The 19,833-nt window shown below is 38.9% G+C and overlaps 1 long non-coding RNA gene across 1 annotated transcript in view; it reads left to right on the top strand.

Moving 5' to 3' along the window:
- Positions 1-12,770: 12,770 nt before the first annotated feature.
- Positions 12,771-19,833, top strand: part of LOC141504291 (uncharacterized) — a 116,989-nt gene continuing 109,926 nt past the window's right edge. The window contains exon 1 of the long non-coding RNA XR_012473269.1: positions 12,771-12,833. This is a non-coding gene — a long non-coding RNA (uncharacterized LOC141504291). The remainder of the gene's footprint in view (positions 12,834-19,833) is intronic.

The raw sequence follows: 19,833 nt of genomic DNA on the forward strand, positions 1-19,833 counted from the left end.
AAAAGCTCAGGAAGCACCCCAAACCCAGGCACAGGATGGGGAAATGAGTAAACAGAAAAAAAAAAAAGAAACCAGACCATTGATAATTACTTTGTCTATGATACCAAGGAAGATCAAAATACTCAATCTGAAGATGAAAAAGTCCGAGCTTCTTCATCTAAAGACTCCAAGAAAAATAGAAGTTGGTCTCAGGTGATGACAGAGCTCAAAAAAGATTTTGAAAATCAAGTAAGGGAGATAGAATAAAAATTGGGGAAAAAATGAATGAGATGCAGGAAAAACATGAAAACGAAGTCAGAAGCTTAGTCAAGGAGATCCAAAAAAATGTGGAAAAATGTTAAAAAAAACCCAGCTTAGGTCAAATGGATAAAATAGTTCAAAAAGTTATTGAGGAGAAGAATGCTTTAAAAAGCAGAATTAGGGGTGGCTAGTTAGCACAGTGGATAAAGCACTGGCCCTGGAGTCAGGAGGAGTTCAAATCTGGCCTCAGACACTTAATAATTACCTAGCTGTGTAACCTTGGGCAAGCCACTTAACCCCATTGCCTTGCAAAAACCTAAAAAAAAACAAATAAAAAGCAGAATTGTCCAGATGGAAAAGGAGATGAGAAAGCTCTCTGAGAAAAACAAATCCTTTAGATGTAGAATGGAGCTAAAGGAAGCTGATGACTTTATGAGAAGACACAATAGTTCAACACCAAAATAATGAGAAATTAGAAGAAAATATGAAATATCTTATTGAAAAAACAACTGATCTGGAAAACAGATTCAGGAAAGATAATTTAAAAATTATTGGGACACTTGAAAGTCATGATCAGGAAAAGAGCCTTGACCTCATTTTTAAAGAATTCCTGCAAGAAAATTGCCCTGATATCCTAGAAGCAGAGGGTAAAATAGAAATTGAGAGAATCCACCGATCTCCCCTGGAAAGAGATCCAAAAAAAAAAACCAACCCCCTGAAATATTATAGCCAAGTTCCAGAACTCCCAAGTCAAAAAGAAAATATTACAAACAGCCAGAAGGATATAATTCATATATTGTGGAGTTGCGATCAGAATCATACAGAATCACACATTTGCTTAGTAGCAACTACATTAAAGGCTCACAGGCCTTGGAATATAATATTATGGAAGGCAAAAGAGCCTGGAATGCAACCAAGAATCAACTACCCAACAAAACTGAACAATCTCTTCTAGGGAAAAAGATGGACTTTCAATGAAACAGGGGAATTTCAAATGTTCCTATTGAAACGACCAGAGCTGAAAAGAAAGTTTGACTTTCAGGTACAGGACTCAGGTGAAGCATAGAGAGTGGAGGAGAAGGGTAAATTATTAGGGACTTAATGATGATGAACTGCCTGTTACTCATATGAACCTTCTCATTTAATAGAGCAGGTAGAAGGAGCTTTTATAGATGAAGCACAGGAGAGAGCTGAATTTGAAGATATATATATCGTAAAAAAGGAGTCAATGGCTAAAAGGGAAATGTACTGGGAGTAAGAGAAAGGAGAGGTGGAATAGGCTAAGATACTCCATATAAAAGACATTTTTTTCAATGAGCTTTTGCAGTGATATGGAAGGGGGGGAAGGTGAAGGGGAATGAGGGAACCTTCACTCTCATCAGAAATGGCTTAGAGAGGAAACAGCAAACACACTCAATAGGGTATAGACATCTAGAGAAAAAAGGAGAGAAGGACAGGGGGAAGGGGGGTGATGTGGGTGATAGAGGATAGAGTAGATCATAGGAGAGAATAGTCAGATATAACACATTTTCTTTTTTACTTTTTACAAGGTGCTGGGATTGAGTGGCCTGTCTGGGACCATGGGGCCAGGTGGTTGCTGGGTCTCTGGGGTGGTATGTGGGCTTGGGGCCTCTTAGCCACTTAGCTACCCTATGGCACATTTTTGTTGTTGTTGTTTTTTTAGGTTTTTACAAGGCAAACAGGGTTAAATGGCTTGCCCAAGGCCATACAGCTAGATAATTATTAAGTGTCTGAAACTGGATTTGAACCCAGGTACTCCTGACTCCAGGGCTGGTGCTTTATCCACTACGCCACCTAGCTGCCCCACCTATGGAACATTTTAAAAGAGGGACAGAGTGAAAGGAGAAAGAAGAGGGAATTCCAATCAGCAACAACTGTTGAAAAATATGGAAGCAACTTCTGTGATGGACTTATGATAAAGAATGTGATCCACCCAAAACACATTTTTTCTTTCTTTTACTTTATTCTTCATGAGGTTTTATATTTTTTTGTGTGAGGGGGTATTATGTTTACTCTTAAGCAAGAATATTTTAGTAATGTGTAAATAAAAAAAGAAAGAAAAAAATTGAAGGTGAAAGAAACAAAAACAATTGCCTAGCTGTGTGATCTTGGGCCAAGTCACTTAACCCCATTATCTCAAAATAAATTTTTTTAAAAAAGGCTTCCCTAAATTTCCCCTCCCTTTAAGATATAAATGGTCTTTCCATTCTTGGACTTCTCATAGAGTTTATTAGCATAACTTCCCATATTTTATTGGTTTAGTTTGGAATGATATTTATTATATCCTTGTGTACATTTACTGACTATGCCACAGGTATGTTCACCAGCTATGAGCAGCTTCCCCAGGTTGGCACAATAGAGAATGGGAGTGACTAAGTGATATCCCAGCTGTATAACTCAAGGATATGCAGCACATTTAAAATCTGAAGAGTAGATAATCAAACATCAGTACAAATCTACACATAAAGTACTCATAAGTTACTCCAAGAATCCCTCTTACAATTACAACAAATATGATACATTTGCCATCTCCTAAACCTTTGTTTTGGGCCCTGGAGGTTCTAGCCTAGACCTTTTATATTCTTTCCTTTATCTATACCTTTCTCTTGGGCATTTCATTAGCACCTATGGATTCAAAGTTCAAGACTATGAAGAAATAGAAGATTCCTAAATCTGTAATTCCAACCTTAATCTTCTACCTGAACCCCTGAACTTTCATGCAACACTGATTGCTTTTTGAATATCAACTTGTTGCCCACTGGAATTAAACTCAACATTTCCAAAATGGTACTCATTATCTTTCTCCACTTTTTCATTTCTACAAACTTCTCTATTTTGGTTAATGGAACTATCATCATTTTAGACACACAGGCTTGTCAACCTAGAGTCATCAATTTAATTCAATTAGCATTTATTACATTCTTTTTGTGGGCAAAGCACTATGGGATACAGAAACAAAAATGAAAGTATTTCCTTCAAGGACTTCACAAGTTTTCACTATTTCTTCTTTACCTTCTACTCCAGTCTTGTTTTCAAACTTTTGGCTATGCAAATTGAAAGAAACTAGTCTAGTGTGTAGGGTGGAACCTTAGAAAAAGTTGGCCCAGAATATGTGACAGGTTCTTAGGAAACATTGCTCCTGTCACATGTAGGAAAGATACTAAATTCTGTTTTGTGTATGTTGAGCTTGAAATGTTTCTGGGACATCTACTTTGAAATATCCTATAGGCAGTTGGTGACGGAAGACTAAAGAAAGCTCCTAGGAGAGATTGATGGTGAATATATGAGTCTGTGACTCATCTACAAGGAGATAATTGAGAGCTGATGAGGTCAAAGAGAATATAGAGGAAAAAAAGATAGCCCAGTAAAGAGCCTTAGGGAACAACCAAATTTAGGGGTTGTGATATGGATGATTAGGCAGCAAAGGAGAATGGAAAGGCATAGTCACACAGGAGGAGAACTGGAAAAAGTTGTGTTATGAAAACCTAGTAATGTGAGGGTGGGCAACAGGGTCAATTACAAAAGAAATCCATCAAAGATGAGGACAAGAAAGCACATTAGATTGGCAACGAAGAGACTCTTTGTGACTTTGGAGAGAGCAATTTCATTTGAGTTAATGGGGACATTGGGGAGCCATTGAAGAATTTTGAGCATCACATGATGAAAGTGAATCATAATATAATTTTGGAGGTCCATTCTTATGGGAAAAGAATTAAGCTCCAATAAGTGATAAAAATTACAGACAAGAATATTGACATTTGCTTCAAGGGATAATCTGAATTCATCAGTATGCCTGCCTATATGCATTCAATTTTCTCACACAAATAGATAATCAGTGCTTATAATCTTTGCACGGTTGACAAAATCACATACATATTAAATATACCATGTAGTTTATCTCCATTCCATTTAGCATTCTCACTGACTTGGCAGGACTTAACCATTAAATGAATATCATTGGTATGCATTTTTGGTGGGTGGAATGGTCTATACCCAAGAGGTGTTATAATTTAGGAAGGCACACTAGTATATCTTTAGAGAGGAATGCTGTTTAAAAAAACAAAGACTTTTTAGTCTGGAAAGATGAAAGGAAAAACAGAGAGAACATGACTGAGTTCTATAAAATCATGAGTGATGTAGGTAAGGTGGACATGGATTTATTAACCAAATCACAGAATACTGATATAGTCTGAAGATATGAATGGTTTCAAAACCTCAATCAATCAAGAAGCATTTTTATGTGCTTATCTACTAGGAGCCAGGCACTGTGATAACTGCTAGGTTAGATCTTGCTCTCAAGAGATTTAACATTCTGAGTAAATAACATGCATATGTGTGTGTATTCATATATGCATACATACAAAATTAATATTAGTAAAGTGCTGGAGAGCATTAGCAATTGGAAGGCAGATCAGTTAAGACATTGTCTACAAAGTGTTGCTCAAGGAGCATTTTAGGGAGTCTAGAAGATCAAGGTAAATTAAATAATGAGTTGTTATTAATAAGAAAAACCAGATGTTTGAGAAATCACTGCTAACCTTGGGAACTGGAGATCAAACAATTTTTTGTTGTTATTCTCAGAGGCACAGGAATACAGAAAAAGAACCTTGACTTCTAGGTCTATTTCTTTCATTTCCTAGTGAAACTCATGGCCAGAACACCATCTCTGGGTTTACAAAGACTGCAGATTTTTGTTTTTGGCTTGTGTTCACAGCCAGGGTCTCTCTCTGTAAACATCAGAACATAGCTCAGATTTAGAATTCTCCAGAAAAGATGAGTCTCCATTCCCATGCAAGAACTCAAACCAACAATTCTTTGGATAGAGGACAGATTTTATTATACCCAACAGAAAATACAAAACACAAAGGATATGCATTAAAACCATAATCCATCAAGATAATCCTTTTCAAGATGAATTTCCTCTAACTCCTCTATACCCTGAAAACTATTATAAAGTCTTACAGTCTGGGGCAGCTATGTGGCATAGTGGATAGAGCACCTGGTCCTGAAGTCAGGAGGACCTGAATTCAAATGTGGCCTCAGTTACTCAGTACTTACTTACCTGTGTGACCCTGGGAAAATCACTTAACACTAACTAAAGCCTTGTCAAAAACAAAAAAAAAAAGTCTCACAGTCTTAGGTCCATTAAAAGGGGAAAGCATTTAATGTGAGAGTTAATATGCCATCTCTCAGATGGCATGAATTGCTCAAAGTAATAATGGAAGGCAAAGTTCATAATACTTTTCCACAGTAGGTCTTTAGTTGCTTGGCTTAGAAACTCTTTGTTTCATTTCAGAACTCTCCTCTCCAGGAGGTTGGGTTCACAAATTTTTAACCCATTGATGCCACTGGCTACTTCCATCTCTGGGACCATTCAGAGCTTTGTTCTTTGGGGTTAGGTGGGTGGTTCTGTCTTTCCTGAGGCCACATGGTTCCTTAGAGAATTCATGTAGGTTTTTGCATGTAAGATGGATTTGTCTCTGGTAATCTCAGCTCAGTTTTTCTTTGTACTCTTCAAATTCTATATTTTGTTCTCCTTATTAAAAATATCTCTCCAGAGGTATGACTCAGGTATCCATATCAGTCACTCAATCATCCTTCATGTCATTGACTCAGTAGATTGTTCTCAATGTGGTGTCAGTGGACCCACAGTATCCAGGTTAAGGGTTCTTGTTTATCATATTTAGTCAAGAAGACATTACTAAAGCTAGAACAAAATCTCAAATATGCTATCAATGGCTATTTTTGTGTTTTTCATAAAGAGATATCTTTAAAGATAGAACAAAGTCTTCCTCTTTGCACTTGTTAATGAAGTTTTTCCTGGTCATGCCATCGGTAATGCCCATGTGATCTCAATTAAGTCATTTGCTCTCAGGCTGTTTCCCATTTGTAAAGTCTTAATATTTATTCAATATATCTCATGGGATTGTTGTGAGGATAAAATGAGATAATGTGAGTGAAAGTGTTTATTGCTTGTAAAGTACTAGACAAATATACATTACTCTCCTCTTCATAGTAAATAGATTTAGAACTGTGGTGTCAAAATTAAAGAACAACCAAATTATACAAGTATAGAGCCCCTAAATCAGGAATGGGGAAACCCTTTTTCTGCCAAGGGTCATTTGGATATTTATAACATCATTTGTCTACTATATTTGATCAAACATTTAAGTATCCCCCAAAGCTCCTAGATTTGAATTTCGAGTCCTTCCTGTGGCTGCTATGGCAGAGCCAGATCAAATAGCCCACAGTGTGATATTCCCCCACTCCTACTCTAAACCATATAAAAAGATCCTTCAGGCCACATGTTGAAATCCATACATTGCTCTTTTCCCATCTCTCAAGATGGCAGACAACCCCCCCCCCAAAGTCTCCAAAGGAAAAGGTCAGAAAGGAAAAAAAAGGAAGATGGGGCTGAAAAGGTGGTGAAAAAAGCCTCAAAAGCATTGCAGTCGAAACCCAGTCTTGGCCCAAGGGATTGGCAGATACTCCAGGTCTGCAATGTATTCCCGCAGAGCCATGTACAAGAGGAAATATGCTGCACCAAAAACCCAGATTGAAAGGAAAAAGAAAGACAGGGTGCCTGCTACTATCTCAAAGCCAGTTGGTGGTGATAAAAATGAAGGAAACTGAGTGGTAAAGATTCGCACAATGCCCAGGTATTACCCTACTGAAGATGTGCCCAGAAAACTCCAAAGTCATGGCAAAAAACCCTTCAGCCCACATGTGAGGAAACTTTAGTCTAGCATCACCCCAGTCACAGTTCTGATCATGCTCACCGGCCGCCACAGGGGCAAGTGTGTGGTTTTCCTGAAGCCGCTGGCTAGTGGTTTGCTACTGGTGACTGGACCTCTACGAAGGACCCATCAGAAATTTGTGATTGCCACCTCCACTAGGGTTAACCTTTCTAGTGTAAAAATTCCAAATCATCTTACTGATGCTTACTTTAAGAAGAAGAGGCTCTGTAAACCCAGACACCAAGAAGGAGAGATTTTTGACACAGAGAAAGAGAAATAGGAGATTACAGAGCAGCGCAAGGCTGATCAGAAAGCAGTAGACTCTCAGCTCCTGCCCAAAATCAAGAAAATTCCTCAGCTCCACGGTTACCTGTGTTCTGTATTCTCTCTCTCCAATGGAGTTTATCCTCACAAATTGGTGTTTTAAATGCCTTGCAGAGAACTCTTATTAAAATATTTGGAATAGAGAAAAAAATATCCATATATTAACATTATTTATCTTTTATTATTTTTAAATTTATTTTGTTAAGTATTTCTCAATTATATTTTATTCTAGTTCAGGTTACCTTTCTGGACAGCAGATGTGACACTTTTTGGTATTAGAACAATGCAAGGGGGCGGCTAGGTGGCAGCTAGGTGGTGCAGTGGATAAAGCACTGGCCTTGGAGTCAGGAGTACCTGAGTTCAAATCTGACCTCAGACACATAATAATTACCTAGCTGTGTGGCCTTGGGCAAGCCACTTAACCCCCACTGCCTTGCAAAAACTAAAAAAAAAGAAAAAAGAAAAAAAGAAAAGAGAACAATGCAAGAGGTTTTGAAAGATACAATGATTTGCCATAGTCACATCATTAATACCATATGGGATTTGAACCCAGGACTTTTCTGACTCTAAGTCCAGTTCTCTTTCCAACATATTTTGCTACTTCTTATAAAAAAATGAATGGCATGAGTTATAATAATATAAACTTTTTAATATTATACTTTGTAGTATATTATATATTTTATATATATATATATATTATATATATATATATATTATATATATTTTTATACTAGAATTGATTTAATTGGCATTGAACTCCCAGTAAGGAAACTCATTCTATCAAGGCATACTGATAACTATTCTGCAATTTATAATCTCAGAAGGTTATTGGAGGGTAATGAGAATTTATTGGGGTAGTGAGGTAGTACAGTGAATAGATTGCAGAACCTAGAATGAGGAGCCCTTGAGTTCAAACTTAAGATCATACCCTTACTAGCTGTGTGACTCTGGGAAAATCACTAAACTTCTCTTTGTCTCAATTTTCTCATCTGTAAAATAAAGACCTGGTGAAAGAAATGGCAGAATACTCCAATATCTTTTCCAAAAAAATCCATAAAAATGGTACCAAGAAGAGTTGGACAACCCACTGTGGTCAATTTTGTGTTTCATGGAGATTTTTCTACATGTGGCAAAAAAATCAAATATTGCTTTCTGGTCACATCTTTCTGTCTTTTTAGAAAAATGCAAATACGCTTTTATCTCCAGCACTTAGCATATAGTAGCAACTTATTATTTATCTTGTATTTTTGAAAAAGATCAATGACATCATGGTGTGATGTCTAGAGTGAGTTGGATTTAAGTGAGGCAGAGTTGAGAAAAGTCATCAGCCTCACTCTCTCTGAGTCATTGAAGATTAGTGGTAAGATAAAAATCAGGACAACTGGCAATGGCTTGGGTTGCAATGGATGACCTTGATGTCTTCAATGTCTGACCAAGTTCTTATCTTTCCACAGTGCCTGCTTCAGCTGCTTTATGGTTTCTGAATCAAATTGTGCTCATCTGCTCACAAATCTTCACATAATTGGGGGAGATATCCCCCTATCTCACTGACAGGCTTGAGACCTGTCAATTTTCCTCAACCTAGTTTAGCCCATCTGCCAAATAGGTTTACTTGCATGCTGAAGTTCCTTGGGAACTCAGGAGAGTTTGGTGAAGGTGGACACCAAAGGTGCATGAATAGCCCTTCAAAAGGATTCTGCAAGCCCTCATACCAAGACACAGTGAATATTGTATGGATAGTAGCCAGTTAATAAGGGTTTGTTGACTGATTTGGTTAATTAATTAATAAAAATAATGACTAGCATTCTGAACTAGCTTAAAATTAATAGCTAGCACTTTAAAGTTTACAAAACACTTTACAAATCCTCAAAACAACCCAGGGAGGTATGTGCAATTTTTATACCCATTTTCAGATCAGGCAGATAGCAAAAAATGATATGCTAAAAGTCTTAATCCAATAAATTCATTTTACTTTTTTAATTTATGGAATAAAACAAACATTTCTATAACATACTATAATAAAAAATGATTACATCTAATTTGAACTCTGCCTTTCTTGGTTCCTGGTCCAGTTCTCCATCCACTATTCCATCTAGATGCCCCTGAACTGCAGAAGACTTTGAAGATTGGAATCACTATTACATTTTATGAATAAGGATAGAGGTTCAGAGAATTTAAGTAACTTGCCTAAGATCACTCAATGAGTGGAGGAGTTGGGACTAGATACCAGATCACTTTGTTCCTTTTTACTATAAAAGATGAGTGATTTCATCAGTGTGAATACTTCTTTACTGACATATGTCAAAGTGTCCTCTATGCCTCAGTGGATCACCTCAATTAGTTTCTGTTAGTTCAATATAATTTGGGCTTTTGTAGTCTCTCAGAACACTGTAAATAGTTAAATAGTTCCCTGTAATAAGACCTAGGTTCAAATGAAGTTTCTGCCTCTTCCTAACTTCTCTGACCTTTAACCTCTCAGCACTTCAGGTTCCTCATTTGTAAATTAAGGAGCTGTAATAAATGCCATGTAGGGCCTCTTCCAGCTTTACTTTAATCAAGGGTCTATAACTATAACAACTGGTGTGATTCCAATTTGTGCATCATGCCTTTCCATCAGAGCAGGACTTGTCATGGTTCATGCTCCCAGGATGTAACTTACAAGAACCAAGAGTCACGTCTATACCATATTGGCAGCTAGATGGTGTAGCGAATAGAGCTCCAGCCCAGGAATCAGGAGGACCTGAGTTCAAATTTGTTCTCAGATGCTTGATACTTACTAGTTGTATGACTTTGGTCAAGTCACTTAACTCTGCTTGGCATCTAGGGCCATCTCCAGTTATCCTGATTCGTATCTGGTCACTGGACACAGATGACTTTGGAGGAGAAAGTGGAGTTGATGACTCAACACAGCACCCTCTCACTCAAATCCAATTCACAGTCATGTCATGGCATCACCTTCCCGATGTCATGACCTACTTTGAGAACAAAGGACAAAACATGATCATCATCATCATACTGACATAGGGCGGTGTAGTGGAACAAAAACTTGAACCAGAAAGTGAAAAAGGCAGACTTTCCTTTCATTTTTTTATTCCTATCCCACAGTAGAGCTATAGAGAAAATCTCACTCAGTTATTAAGTAAGTAGTCAGTCAATAGAGATTTATTATTAACTATTTACTAACCAAAGCTCAAGTCTAGCTTATATCTAAGACAAAGCTTAGGTACGTTTTTTTTCTCTAAAATGAATTAACAGGGACCCTTCTATAAAAGAGATTTAATGTACAAAGTAGATGTTAGGTACAGGGCACCTATTTATTTCTCCCCCACAAAAGAAACACTTAAACCCCCAAAATTTAACAAATAATTAAAAATAAAACAACAATCATAATATCTATTAGACTCCCTGAGAGGTAAAGAAAACTTTGTAGAAATGATGAATATATATTTTGGATCCATCTAGGATCTATATTTTCTAAGCAACTCACAAGGTCCATTCTTTTAGCTTTTTCTTCTCTTCTTCTTCTTTCTTTTTCCTTCTCCTTTTTCTTCTTGCCTCTAATGTGTCTTGGGCTTTCTCTGTCCTTCTAGGGTAGCTTCCTTCTAGTACATATTACTTCTGAGCAGCAGTGTAGAAGCATTTTCTGCTGGGTGGCTAGCACAAATTTAGTACCTCATGAACTTATGAAGGAATTAAATATTCTTCAGGTTGCTATTTGGTGGCCTGGACAAGAAAAACACAAAAGAGATGAAGCAACCAGTGGACTGAGGTCCGATCTCCACTTGACATAGCCAAATATATGTTGTTGTCGTCATATCCTTGAGTTATGGTCACCATTGCTGATGAAAAAGAGGAGAGAGAAATCTCCCCATTTTTGTTGATGTCCAAAGGAGGCTGTTCAAGTCCCAAGAGAAAGGATTCAAAAAAAGGAAAATAGAGAGGTGGAACCTTTCTTTTCCTATAGCCTACTGAGTGAGCAGTGTTTCCAAGTTTAGTTGCAAAATATATTTAACAATCAACCAATCAACAATCATTTATTAAGGATTTATTAAGTTCTGCTATCATGCTAAGAGCTGAGCATAAAAAGAGTGAAAACAGTTCCTATATTGATTCTACAGTTAGGGACTCTACGAGGGATTGTTTACTCACCCCAGGATATAAGTCCTTCAGCAATGAGCCAGAGCACACATCTATCCCTGGGAACTAGAGTGTATGTCCAGATCTTTGGAAGATGTCCCAATTCAGTAAATCAAGGGGCTTTTCCGATTACCTCTGCTATATTCAGATTCATGAGTTCTCAGAGGGCAGTAATATTCCATTGCATTCATTTAACACAATTTGCTTAGCCATTCTCCACATGATGGGCTTCCACTTTGTTCCAAAGTTCTTTGTAACCACAAAAATACGATTATATGAATATTTTGGTATATTTTCAATGTTTCCCCCCATAGACCCTTTTGAATAATCTCAGCTGTGCTGCCTACTCTTTTTGTGATATTGGGCAAGTCATAATTTCTGAGGACCTCAATTTCCTGTAAAATGAAGGGATCAGACTAGATGTTTCCAGCGGCTCCTTCCATCTCTAAAGCTGTGATCTTATGAGTAACTCATCAAAGATATCAAAAAGAGTCAAAAGATTCCAACTCATAGCTTTTTTTTTGTAAGGCAAACGGGGTTAAGTGGCTTGCCCAAGGCCACTCATGGCATTTTCAAATAAAGATTTTAATTTTTAAAAACTCCAATATTAATCTTTGCCCCCAAGAAGCTTTTGTTCCTGTGGGGGTAAGGAAGAACAATGTAAGCAGATGAAGGATGTAAAGACAAATGAAGAGTACCAATGAGAAGATTCAAAAATAAAGGAGGGACTAACCTAAAAGTTGAGATTTTAAGAGAGCTACAGGTACTTCAAGGAAGAAGGATCAGACTTGTTATGAAGAGGCACCTTTTGGTTTGATATAGAAAAGCTTCCTAATGTGGTGGAAGTGGAATGCCCTGTCTCGTGAAGCAATGGGTTGACCTCTATTTGATGTCTTCAAGTCCTTTTGGGATGGTATGTTGTAGAGGGCACTCTTCAGAGACACGCTGACCCAGACCCAGAGGTTCTTTCTAATCCTGTGATTCTCTGATAACATCTGGAGAAGTCAGCACAGGGGCTACGGGTGGAGGGCACGCCCAGGGCAGCTTTACAGCCCAGGGGAAACAAGTTGGCACCCAAGCTCCACCCCTTTCAGCACGGGGGCGGGGCTTCTATGCAGGATGCGCCAATAGAGGGGCGCCGATTGGTGGGTGTGGGCCAGGAAGGGTGCGCATTGGTTAGTGAGAGCCAATGGAAAGGGGCAGATTTGGCGGGTTGAGGCCAATAAGCAGAGGCTGCCGGGGGCCTGCGGATCATGTGGTACGGAAGGGCCTGACTGACGTGTCTCCGGAAGCCGAGGCCGCCGAGGGCCTGGGGCGGCCAGGCGCCTGGGAAGGGGCGAAGCCCGCAAAGCCCGGACCCAGGAGGGACAGAAGGTTGCCCGGGGCAAGGAGGGGCGAATGGAGCGGGCCGGGTGGAAGGGGATACGAGGACGAGCAAGTGTGGGCCCGGGCCGGGGTCCGCGGGCCCTCCGGGGGCAGGGCGGCAGGCTGGGAGCGAGGGCGGACGGAAGGAAATCCCCCGCCCCTGTTCCGCGGGTTCCAGCGATTTTGGAACTCGAAGGGACCCCCGCGAGGCCGCGTTTAACGCGGGAGAACGCCGCGGCTCAGCGCCGGGTGGCTTGTCCAGGGGCCCGCGGAGCAGGGCAGGCATTCCGAGGGAGCGGCGCCTCCACACTTACAGCTTGCGAACGTCACCTATGTAGAATGAAAAAAATTATAGTTTACCCCATCGTCGGTTTTAACAAATCCATTTACAACTTCTCTAATGACATTCTGTTATATTCGCAAAAGTCTTCGAGTTAGGAAGACCCGTCTGTCACTCTCACCTCCGACACGTTTTACTATTTCAGTCACTTAACGGTTTCCAGAGATTTTATTCACCAAGTCATTGAAGCCGGTGGACAGAATTCCCGTACTAGAAATTCCCTTTCCAATGAAATCCTATTTTTTCCCCCATGAGATCTCAGATACGCCTTTCCCTCTGGCTTTATCTCTCTCTTTCTTTATCATCTATCCAGATTCATATCCTGGCCACTGGACCCAGATGGCTCTGGAGGAGAAAAAGTGAGGCAGGTGACTTACCACAGCTCCCTCCCCCCCCCATCCATGTGTTTGTCATGGCATCACCTCCCTGATGTCATGATCTTCGAAAATGAAGGACAAAACATCTGTCATCTGTCCGTCCATCTATCTATCTTTAAGGTTTATAAAGTGATTCCCTGAAAGCAAACCTTTGAAATGGGAGATTCAGGTGAAAAAAACCCAGGCTTAGAGATTGTGATTCACCCGGTGTGTCACATGGCTCCTGTCAGAGTTGGGGCTCAAGCCAGCTCTGCTGACTCAAAGACTAATATGCTCTTTTCATTACGATATTCTTTTTAAGTGCTGTGCTGTAAAAATGTGGGTGGTTGGACTGCTAGAGAAATTATCTCTAATGTCTTTTCCAGCTCAGATAATGTTAATCATACTTTCTATGCCACCAGTTCTCAAAGTGTGCTTAAAGGACCTCTGGCACTTCAGGGAGTCTATGAGATCAAAACTATACTAAGATGTTTTAACTTTGAGTAAGGTAAATATTGATAAAAACGACCCTCATAATGACCCTTTTTTTTGAGGGGGGGTCCTCAATACCTTTTAAGGAGATCAAGGGATCTTGAGATCAAAACGTTTTTAGAACTGCTGTTCTGCTGACAATGAGGATTTGGTTTGATAAGATTTTAAACCTTTTAAGCTTTCTGCTTTTAAGCAGTTATTGCTTCTTTGGAATGGTTAGATGCTTTAGGTTAGAGACACCTGCCTTAGGCTATTGAAAACAAATGAGAATTCTCCTGGAGAACAGTGTTATAAATGGGACTACCATGCATTCATTGTTTTAATTTTTGCAAGGCAATGGGGTTAAGTGAATTCACAATCTCCTGACTCCAGGGCTGGTGCTCTATCCATTGGGCCACCTAGCTGCCCCTTCATTGGGTTTTAAAGAACAAAGAATCCCTTGGAAGTAATTGATTGTATCCCACTTGCTGTATGAACCTAGACAAGTTTCTTAAACCCTCAGAGCCTCTATCTGTTTTTTGTTACTAAGCATCCTTTTCCCCTCACTTGAACTTTTCACTCCTCCTATTGTGCCTTTTTAAACTACCCATGTCTTTCCTATGGGGGGGAAAAAAGGAGAAACTTTTCACTTGGTCCAGTCATCCTAACGACTCATTCCCATTTCCTCTCTCATCATCTAGGAGCTATAGCAACAAAAGCAACTTCACTCTCCAAAGCCTGGGTTCTCTATCCCACCTCACTTAGAAAAAGCTTAGCCTTTCCATTGATGGAAAAGAGAACTAGGAATCGCTATTAATAATGAAATGGTACTGTATTTGGCATTTCCATTAGACTTAGTTGCATTCCACCTGCTACTTTAATGTTTAATTCCCTTCTCAAAATCCTTTATGGGTATCTCTCTTGTATCTTTGGCATTAGATTCGCATTGCACATTTGGTGGGGAAGGTAGCTGAAAATAAGTTTTGCACATGATCTGTGGGTTCTCATCCTCACTCCACATTTTAATAGGCCATTAATAAATAATTACATAGTATAATACTTTAAGAATAGGTGAATTCATTTTTGTAAGTATTCTTTCCACTGATCTTCAGAACCTCTATGATTTTATTATTTCATTTTTGAGAATTTCTATGGACAGCATGTTTTTTATCCTTAGGCCATATTTGAGCTGCTAGGTGATGAAGTGGAGAGGAATTCCTAAATTCAAAACTGACCTCAGATACTTACTAGCTTTGTGACCCTGAGCAAGTCACTTAACCCTGTTTTCCTTCATTCTTTATCTGTAAAATGAACTAGAGAAGGAAATAACAAACCATTTTTAGTATCTCTGTCAATCCCAAATGGGATCCTGGAGAGTTTCCAGAACTGGAAAATAATTTAACAACAGCCTATACCTATTAAGTCTACTTAGATCATGAGTTTGAGAAATGACTCTACTAGTAAATAATTTCAAAGCTTTTGTCCAATAAACTATTCCTCCTTTTATCAGTAACTAATTCACTATTTCTAGGAAAACAACTACCTCATCCCTTGGGTCTTCAACACTGAGCTGAGGATAAATAGGATCAGAAGCACTTGGGCTAAGAGCTGGAAAGTTACTTCAGAGGTCATCTAGGCTAGATTCTTCTTTAGATGAAAAAACTTAGACTCCGGGAGTTTAAGAAACTTGTTTAGGTTCATATAGCAAGGTAGTGTCAGAAGTAGGACTAGAATCCACATCTTCATGGCTCCCAGTTTAGTACGTGTGGGTAATGGAGATCCAAAGTACAATGCACAAAATATTTTATAAAAGGAAAAGTGTAGGGCATTAGGAAGCAAGGCTCCTGCTAGATTCTAGTGGAGTGGAGTAGAACAGGGAACCCAGGCTTTGGAGAGTGAAGTTGTTTTTGTTATTGTCACTCTTAGACTGTGAGAGCTGAAACAAGAATGAGTTGTTGGGTGATTGGACCAAGTGAAGATTTTTTTTTTAATTTGGGGAGAGAGGGGTATTTTAAAAGGCATAACAATAGAAGAGGTGAGAAGTTCAAATGAGAGGAAAAGGATGCTTAGTAACAAAACAAAAAATAAAACCTCAAGTCCAAGACATTTAGTTGTTTTATGGGAAATTCTGAAGAATGCAGCATTTCCTAAATTGTTCTGTAGGCTGGCTGGTGGACTATGTAATGGGAACTGGGGTTTCATGGAAGAATTTTTATCTATGCTAAGGATGTTTCTCTCTAAAGTTAAATATGAAATTACATATCTCAAAAATACTAATCTTTGGCAATTTTTCATCATGAAAGGAGTTTATAATGTCTTCCATTTTCTACAAAAATTTCCTGTCTTTTATCTCAAAGTTATTTCATTCTTAATATCCTGGATGCGCAGACTAGCATTTATGGTTTTATCAATGTTTCAAACTCAGAAATGTTCCTTGGCCAAATTAGTTTGAGAAAAACAGTTTTAATGATATTTTGCTGGTCCTTGTAATGTGTTAAGTACACATGAAGAAGAATGGGCTGCATTAATTCATTCTGGAAACATGTATTGTGTATTAGTTTTGTGTAATGAACTCTATTAGGCCTTTTGTAGGGTTCAAAGAAGAACAAGACACAGATCCTACCTTCAGAGAGTTTGAGTTTTTATGTACCTTCCTCTGGGAAGCTGTAACATGCACAGGCTATGCCTTGTAAAATTATCTCAGCAGATGGGTTAAACTAGATTGAGAGTAACTGACCTCAAATTCATCAATAAATTAGGAGGATGTTTTCCCCAAGTAGGTGAAAATTCTCTGCCCCACCTTCCTGAATGGGTTATTCCAAGGGCTGTGTAGGTAGCTGAAGTAGTCACTGTGGAGTGCTTAGAGCTTGGTCAAACCTTGAAGATGCCAGTCATCCACTGTATCCTGGGGCCATCACTAGTCCTCTTGACTTTTGTCCTGCCATTGTGATCACTGGAAGAGAGAATGAGACTGACGAATTTGTCCCATACTTCAATTCAGTTCATGCACCAGTCAAGACATTACACTGGGATGTCATTGATCCTCTTTGAAAAACAAAAGACAAATAATAACCTACCCCAACCTAGAGTTTCAAGAAGCAGGCAGTTGCTGCTGCCATACTGGTAGTGAAGCTGACAAATCTTAAACTTGTTTTAGATTTACCACTAAAGGAAGGAAAAGAAAAGAACCAGCAGTAGCCAGTTAAGGCTTTAAGCAAATTGTATAGTCAATCCAAGTTCTCTTAGGATGCCAAAGGTTGTGTTAAGTTTTCATATTGGTAATAATAACTAGCATTTATTTAACTCCTTCAGGTTTTCAAATATTATTTCTTGATTCTCACAATAACCCTGTGAGGTAGGTGCTATTATTATTTCCATTTTTCTGGGGAGGAAATTGAGGCAAATAGAGAATAAGTCTGGGTCACACATCTAGGGAAGTGTCTGAGATAGAACTTGGGCCCAGTACCACCCAGTTGCCTCTGCAACTTTTAAGCTGGCCTTTTTTTTTAAATCTTGATATACCCAGTGCCTAAAGTAACACTTTGCATTTAGTAGATTCTTAATAAATATTGAATTGTAAGTCTGAATGATTGGTTTGAAGAATACTACTAACTTGTAGTCAGGTAAGATTTATATTCAAATTCTGCCTCCATTTTTTATAAACTGAGCTTGGGTAAGTCATTATTGAGCTGAAGATTTCCTAAAAGACCATAAATTTATGCTATAGATTCAAGGATTGATATACCAAATAAGGGCCAAGATCCTGCCCCATGGTTAAGATCTGTCTTAGAGGTGGCTCTGTGTGCTAACTTACCTGGGCCAGTTTCCCTCTACTTCTTGCTAAAGGATCTAGAAACATCTAGAGGACTAAAGTCAGTAAGTTCCATATCCAAAGAGAAGGCTGTAGCGAGAGTCATGGGGGATTTGTGTTTCCCTTTTTATTCTCTTAAGCCCTACTTGGAAACTAGGTTTTTTGAAATAATCTTACAGCCAAAGCATATTTATAGCAATGTTTCTCTAATACCTGATTCCCCATTTCTCATTGGGGTCCATCTTTTGAGGGGGAAGACCTAAAATATGTTCTTAGCTTTATAGTTCATTAGTCAATGAAACAACTCCACTGGAATCTCTTGGACATCATTTGATGAATATTTATGGAGCGTTTGATATGGGACACCTCAGTGGAGTGGAAAGGATAGATAGAATTTGGAACTGGAACTTGGAATTTGGAACTATTGTAGTAGATATGTTTTTTTAATTAATTTTTTCCACTTTACTACAATAGTCTTGTTGTAAAAGTAAGCATGATCCCCCTTACCCCCACCACACGTACACACAAAGAGACACCTCAAGAAAAATGAAGTGAGAAAAACAATGTGCTTCAGTCTTATTCAGATACCATCAACTCTCTTTTGGATGGATGACACTCTTTATCATAAGTTCATCAGAGAAATTGCTTCAATATTTTTCCCACAGTTGCTATTGAAGCTGAATTTCTGTCCATCCTAATCCTCCCTACCTCCATTTATTCTATTCTCTCCTTTTACCCTGTCCCTCCTCAAAAAGATGTTGCAGGGGCAGCTAAGTGGCACAGGTTAGAGCACTGGCTCTGGAGTCAGAAAGACCTGAGTTCAAATGTGGCCTCAGACACTTAATAATTACCTAGCTGTGTGACCTTGGGCAAGTCACTTAACCCATTGCCTTGCAAAACCCCCCCAAAAATACATTGCATCTGACTACCCTCTCCCATGATCTTCCCTCTCTTCTATCACCTACACCACCTTTCCCCTCATCCCATCCTTTCCTCTCCTAGTTTCCTCTAGAGTAAGATAGATAGATTTCTATACCTAATTGGGTGTGCACATTATTTTCTCTCAGAGCCATTTCCAATGAGAGGAAGGCTCACTCATTCCCCTTCACCTTCTCCCCCCTTCCATAAATTGCAAAAGTTTTTTCTTGCCTCTTTTATGTGAAATAACTTAGCCCATTCTAACTCTTCTTTCACTTCCTCCCAGTACATTTCTTTCTCCCCCATTAACCCTATAATATATTCTACCTTCATATTCAGCTTCCTCCTGTGCCTTGTCCATATATGTTCCTTCTAGTTGCCCTATTGAGAAGGTTCATATGAGTTATCAGTATCACCTTCCCATGCAGGAATACATGCAGTTTCACATCATTATGTCCCCATGATTTGCCCTTTCCATCCACCCTCTCTTTGCTTCATCTGAGTCTTGTACTTGGAGATTAATCTTTCTGTTCAGCTTTGGTTGTTTCAAATGGAAAGTTTGAAAGTCCCCTATTTCATTTAATGTCCATCTTTTCTCCTGAAAGAGGATGTTCAGGGGCAACTAGGGGGCGCAGTGGATAGAGCACTGGCCTTGGAGTCAGGAGGACCTGAGTTTAAATTGGGCCTCAGACATTTAATAATTACCTAGCTGTGTGACCTTGGGCATATCACTTAACTCTATTGCCTTGTAAAAACCAAGAAAAAAAAGTGTTCAATTTTTCTAGATAATTGATTCTCAGTTGTAATCCAAGTTATAATCCAAGCTATTTTGCCTTCCAGAATAGCATATTCCAAGCCCTCTGAGCCCTTGATGTAGATGTTGCTAAATCCTGTGCATTCGTGACTGTAGCTCCACGATATTTGAATTGTTTCTTTCTGGCTGCTTGTAATATTTTCTCCTTGTCTTGAGAATTCTGTAATTTGGTTATAATATTCCTGGGAATTTTTATTTTGGGATCTCTTTTACAAGGTAATTGATAGAGCCCCTCAATTTCTATTTTCACCCTTTGCTTTTAGCTTAGTGGGGCAATTTTCCTGGAGAATTTCTTGAAA

Source organism: Macrotis lagotis, chromosome 1, assembly GCF_037893015.1.
Source record: "Macrotis lagotis isolate mMagLag1 chromosome 1, bilby.v1.9.chrom.fasta, whole genome shotgun sequence".
In the NCBI taxonomy this organism is placed as follows: domain Eukaryota; kingdom Metazoa; phylum Chordata; class Mammalia; order Peramelemorphia; family Peramelidae; genus Macrotis; species Macrotis lagotis.